The 6,777-nt window shown below is 38.6% G+C and overlaps 1 long non-coding RNA gene across 1 annotated transcript; it reads right to left on the bottom strand.

Annotated features, from left to right (window-relative positions):
- Positions 1-1,445: 1,445 nt before the first annotated feature.
- On the bottom strand, positions 1,446-6,530 carry LOC121399977. The gene is made up of 2 exons (XR_005965392.1): positions 5,379-6,530; positions 1,446-1,839 (listed from the first exon to the last, which is right to left on the bottom strand). It is a non-coding gene; the product is annotated as an uncharacterized LOC121399977 (long non-coding RNA).
- Positions 6,531-6,777: the final 247 nt, after the last annotated feature.

Here is a 6,777-nt window from a genome sequence, read left to right as displayed (position 1 = left end):
GATTCAATATCCATATCAACCCTATTTACTCCCTCCCCACTTTCCATTTCTAAAGATTCTAATATAAAAGCAGCTCGCTGTTCTGTGAATAAGCTCGATTCACTAAAGTTTACCTGTGTGACCCATGGTGACCCACAAGAAGTCATCTTTCCATTTCATATTACCTATTTTGTTAATGACATCACCACTGTCCCTAAGATAGGAGGCTAGTGCCATTACTATGGGTTGTATAAGTTTGTCTATATACTAATTCAGTCTTTCATTTAGTGAACCCATTCCACCACAATAGGTCTTCCTTTAGCTTATATAGGATTATTATGTACTTTGGGGAAAGTATGGAATATAGGGGTTTTGGAATGTTCGACCCATATATATCCAACTTCATTATCATTTAATATCCCCATTTCTCTGCCGTGATGTAATAGTCTTTTTAATTTCCCTTGGAAACATTCTGTGGGGTCACTATTCGATTTCAGATAATTATCTGGATTAGTTAATTGCTGTAAAATGTCAGATTCATAATAATCTGCATTAATTACGACAATAGAGCCACCCTTATCTGAGTTTCTCACCACTATATCATGATTATCTGTAAGGTCTTTATTGCTTGATATTCTAATTTGGATAAGTTGTGTTTCTTATTAGTATGACTATGAAGATTTTCATTCATTCTAGGTCATGGTATATCTAGTATAGGTAAATCTAAAAACAACTGGACTTGCTGAGTAATCATTGAAGACATTTCACTACTCATCCAAGCAGCGTCTTCAATTCAACTGACTGGTGTGAGAAATTCTCGGCATATAAACTCTTCCACTAATCTAATCACAATGGCACATTGTAACTCTTCAACTGGTTCTGTGTAGTCACTGTGATAGGATTATCCAATGTGTCATGCAACTCCTAGAAACAGGTGTTACTTGTGAAAGTTGCATGAACGGATGTGTGAAGTGTTCTCAAACCGCCAGGGTATTGATGTGAGAACAGCATTGTATGTATCAGACAGGTGGTGTCGAAGGCCCCCGCCTCTGTTCAGGGATGGTTTCTACTTCTTATTAGTACCCTTATCAAGATGTTTATATTCACACAACGTGGCCAAATTCTTTAAATCACTGACAACCATCTCATAAAATCTCTCTATAAATGGGCTTCTGTGTTCTATAGGATTAAAATATGACGTGCTTCTTAAATCAGTATGTACTATATGTCCTGTCGTGGGTGTACCCCCAGTTGTTATAATGGATTGACTACTTATATCACTTCTATCCTCATTATTTCAGTCTATTGCCTCCAAGACATCCTGTGTAAAAAATTCATTATTCCCTTCTTCCTGTAACACCTGTTTTGTATCGTATTTCTAGGACAGAAAAAGCTCTTTAGGGCTATTACTCTAGTGAGTCTATTGACATCTATAATAGTGTCTATGAAAGAAAAATGCATAGAGGGGCAAAAAGATAAGCCTTTATTAAATAATGCTTTCTCTCCATCAGTCAGAGTATAGTCAGATAAATTGATTACCAGATCATCAATTTCCTTCCCACTGGGATCTATCTGTACTTTACTATGCCCTTCTCTCTTCCTTTCTTTGACCTTGTTTCCCTTTTTCTGCATAGAACCTCCTCCCCTCGTGCCTGTATTTCTTCTCTTTCCTTCTTCCTCCTGTTTGTGTGGTAATCCATCTCCTCCTGTTCTTCTCCTTGGCTCACATCCAAGTCGCTCGCTGATGTCACTTGTCAGTGTGGCAAGCAATATGTAGGCAAGACAACCAGAAGACTGCTGCACATATTATTAATGAACATGGTGCTAATGAACACTTTGTCTCATTATAGGTGGTTGAGACTGCGAGATTGGGGAAGAGAAAAGGAGACATTGATAAGTTATTATCTAGAAAAGAGATCAAGTGGATGTCTTTATTGGAAACTGTCACAACACAAGGGTTAAACAAAGCATGTGACATTAAATTTAATATGGATTAAATAGAGGAGGACATATTTAGGACAATACATATAGTTGTCATTAAAGAAACAAATGTGCTTAGCTGAAAGTGTTAATTAATTATTATAATACAATATTTTTAATTCAATAACACAATCTGATAATATCTTATTGTCTTTCCCCCCCTAAAAATAACTAACGTTTAAATGATTAACAACTTTATTACTGGATACATATGAGAAATACTTTGGGTAATATATAGAGTAACACAGTCAGGAAAATGAGATTGATTTCTTTTAAAAAATACTTTTAAACAATACATTTTGAATTATAAATGATAAATGCATTGATTTTGACACTTATTATTCACATCTATTTAATCACAGTTGTTTATTGATACAGAATGATTATTGTACATTTTTCACAATTAACTCTATACTCAGTCATCTACTGAGAGAAATTAAATTTAATATATGAGTCATTATATATATTTTTTTATATTTAATATGTGATTATGATTGATTTAACAAGATTTTAATAACTTAATAATTGCATGAATTGTTGTCTTTCACTGCATTTTTTATTCCATGCATCTGCACTTTATAAGGAGTATAATGTTTTACAGGTGTATGTTAATGTTTAAGAAAGCTCACACGTCACGTTCACTTAACTCTGAGGAAGTGTCTGGTTGAGGGGACACGAAACGCGTTAGTTCTCTGCACACCCAGTATGTATCCAACCACCTAGTATGCTACAATTAAGCCGCTTTGATATTATTACTTCTGCCTCCCGGTCAGGGGCGATCCTGGCCCCTCCGCCGCCTGAGGCAGCAGCAGTTGCTGCCCCCCCCCATATGCTTACCTTTTTGCACCTGAGGGGGTCCAAGAGGGCATCAGTACGCTAGCGCAGGAGCCTAACTGCGTTCTCTGTGCTAGAAGAGCTGAATTTTCGGTTTGAGAACTGGAAATTCGGCTCTTAAAGTACCAGGAGTGGCATTTTTGCTGCCCCTGGTACCTAGTGGGGCGCTGCCGCCTGAGGCAACAGCCTCAACTCGCCTCATTGGCAAAGCGCCCCTGCTCCCGGTGATATGTTGGCCAGCGCTGATAGCGGGTAAAGTATTACTTTTCAATTGAAGTATTCGGTGGAAGATGCCGAAATCCCGCGATAGCTCAGACGGACGAGGTGAGGCAGACGGTTTGGGCTGGGCTCCGCCATATTTGCGTCTCTTTTTGCCGGTTTAGTGTGTAAGACCTTCTCCGTTGCTTCCCTTAGTGTTTGTACTGTTCGGACCAGTCTAACTTGTTTTTTAAGAGAGACCAGACTATATGTCCATCTTGCCCAGAGCCAAACTACACCCCCACACTGCGCTCATTTTATATGCGCCTGTCATCACTTCATCTGCCATCTTCGCTTGTTTAATCTGCACCTGTTTTATCTGCGCTCATTTTATCTGTGCTCATTTTAACTGCGCTCATTTTAACTGTGCTTATTTTATCTGTGCCCGTCATCAATCATCTGCACTTGATTAATCTGCACCTGTTTTAACTGCAATCATACAGTATTATCTCCACTCGTTTTATCTGTACTCATTTTAACTGTGCTAGTTTTAGCTGCGCATGTTTTAACTGCTCTCGATTTATCTGTGACCGTCATCACTTTATCTGCACTCATTTTATCTGCACTCATTTTATCTGCGGCGGTTTTACCTGCTTTTTAACTGAGCTTGTTTTATATGCACTCGTTTTACTGGTGCTCGTTTTATCTGCACTTGTTTTACCTGCAGCCGCCTGTTTAACTGTGCTCATTTTATCTGCAGTCATCACCTATTTATTGCACATTTTATCTGCGCCAGTCATCACTTTATCTGCACCTATTTTATCTGCACTCATTTTATCTGCGCCAGTTTTACCTGCACTCATTTTAACTGAGCTTGTTTCATCTGCACTCCTTTTTTTTTTTTGCACTCATTTTTCCTGCACCTGAATAATCTCCACTCGTTTTATCAGTACTCGTTTTATCAGCACTCTTTTTAGCTGCACATGTTTTAGCTGCACATGTTTTAACTGCGCTCAATTTATCTGTGCATGTTTTATCTGTGCCCATCATCACTTCATCGACACGTTGTATCTGGACTTGTTTTATCTGCTCCTGTTTTATCTGCTCTTATTTTAACTTTGCTTGTTTTAGACTAATCTCCCCGAACTGCCTTCAGAATGGCACTCGGATCGATTCGGCTTTCCGAAGTTTCCTCATGAGGCAACTTCGGCAACTTTGGAAAACAAATCGCTCCGAGTGCCATCCTGCAGGCGATTTACATTCTAGCCAGGGTGAAGGCAGTTTGGGGAGATTAGTTGCTTGTGTGTCTTTCCCTAAGCCCAAAGCATGTGCAGTGAATAAACAAAGATGACTGGGAACTGGGGCATCTTTGGAGACACAGATCTTCTCCACTAAAGGGCTGTGGTTCCCTTGGGCTGGTACAGAACCCCAAAACATAATGTACAACATTTCTGCCCAACTTCTTTAGTTAAGCTTTAGTTCTCCTTTAAAACAAATATTATTTTGTGCCCCATCTGGAATGTTTCTATAGTTGTTGAAACATTTTTTAGATTATAGGCATCCTTTAAACAAAAGCTATGGTCAATAGTATCCCTGCATGAATTCTCTCTCTCTCTCTCTCTCTCTCTCTCTCTCTCTATTAATGCGGAAGGTACCTGCACTCTGTCTCTGACTTCCACTTTACGGGTGCTTGGCCAAGTAAATGTATATAATTGTTCAAGAGGGACCAGCACACTGATTTTTTTAAATTCACAAAATATTTATTGCAACATCACTGTGCTTCCACAAAAGCACAGTGATGCTGCAATAAATATTCTTGAATACCCTCTTGAACAATTACAGTATATACATATAAGCAGAGATTAAATAGTGTCATGTAGTGTATAACATCCCTGACAAACACAGCAAAATAAATGCAGAATAAACATCAAGTATAACATAGTATGTCAGAAATACATTTTGTGATTTTAGTGGAAGTCTTCACCTCGGAAAATTTATTTCCCCAAAATGTAAGGTCATGTGATTAAATGGAACAGGTACAGACAGATACAGAGGCTAGTCTGCTCTATTTCACCCACTGTCCTCCTCCCTGTACTCTAGTTTTGTCACCAGGATTGCATGTGAGAAGCACATCTTGGCATGTCAGTCAGGAAGGGGTAAAACTGCAGCAAGCTGACACAGATTAAATACATATTTCTAACCATGGGATAAAGGGAGCAACAAATACATGTGATACACATTACACAAATAATTGTTCCCTTCTCATTGCCTAAGTCTCTGAATGTCTGTGTGATATAATAAATAAATAGAAATATATATGAGCAACTGGCAACCTGGTTTGTGGAATAAATACATATTTATAACTACTTGGGATCTTATAAACTCACTGTAGTCCTGGAGATGCTGCACATGGCTAAACCTGAGCTTCCATTTAGCATACAGCGTTTCTTCCAGAGAGATCAGCTCTGAGCTGTGCAGGTCCCGCCCACTCCCCTCCCGTTCCCCAGTCAGCTGATCTCTCAGCCTGTGTGAGACTACGGGAGCTGCAAGTGAAACAAAGTTACTGCGTTCTATAGCAAGGTATTGCTAAAATCAGTCTTTCAAATCCCCCCGTTTTAAGGACATTTACTGTGCTGGTTTGGGAAGGCTTAGCCCATGTGCATAAAGGTACAAAATCAACGAGAGCACAGGAAACAAATTACAAACTAATAAGCAGATGGTACAGAACTCCGCAAAATGTACACAAAATATATGAAAATGTATCAGAGAAGTGTTGGAGATGCAACAAGGTAGAAGGATCATTCAGTCAAATCTGGTTCCTGCGTGAAGAGAGAAGTGTTTGATACAATTGAAGAGCTAAGACCTAAGAAGTTCACCAAAAAGTATAGAGACAGTACTATTCAGTCTAGATAACAACACACAAAAAGTATAAACTCATAATTCATATGCTACAAGCAGCAAGAGCGGTGATTCCAAAACGCGGGAGAAGTCAGGAAGCACTGAGTAAAATTGAATGGATAAGAGAATTAGAAAATACAAAGATAATGGGAGAATGAACAGCAATAAAAAATGGGACAACTAAAGCATTCCGAATAGTATGGGAAGATTGGATACAGCACACTAACTCAGAGCCCAGATGAACCACACACTTAATTTCCATGAACAGAAGAGACACACAGTAGTCAACAAAGACAAAGAAAAAGCTGCTTCCATACCTATACAATTCACTACTCCCTTACTACCCTACACCCTTGCCTTAACCCCACTTTCCAATTTCTAACCAATCCCACTTTTACTGTTATTACTATATTCTGTTCAGTAGCAATACAATGTTAATAAAAGCGAAAGACAAAAAAACATAGCTTAATTAATGATAAGAAAGTTAGAAGTTCATAGCAGTAATGTATGTGGAACTACTGAATACAAGAGTGTTAATATACATATGACATTTGGATGAATCCCCCTATTAATATGAAAAGCAAAATAAAGACTTACAAAAAAAGAAATAAAAAAGCAAACTTTTTTATATTTCATTTTGAAATTTGGCATGGGACTAGACATAGTGTCAGCTTCCCAGGAGCCCTCAGGTCATGTGACTTGTGATCTGATAAATTCAGTTATTTACTCTTTACTGCTACACATTCCAAGGTGGACTGATATCACCCCTCCCTTCCCAGCAGTCTATCAACAGAACAATGGGCAGCTAACCAGATAACTGGAAATCTTGTCATACCTGCCGTGATTTTCATTTCCTGGAGGTGGGCAACCAATGGGTTTATCCCCATC

Source organism: Xenopus laevis, chromosome 2L (genome assembly GCF_017654675.1).
Source record: "Xenopus laevis strain J_2021 chromosome 2L, Xenopus_laevis_v10.1, whole genome shotgun sequence".
Lineage (NCBI taxonomy): Eukaryota > Metazoa > Chordata > Amphibia > Anura > Pipidae > Xenopus > Xenopus laevis.
The sequence above is the reverse complement of the archived record's forward strand: the minus strand, read 5'-3'. Positions and strand labels throughout refer to the sequence as shown.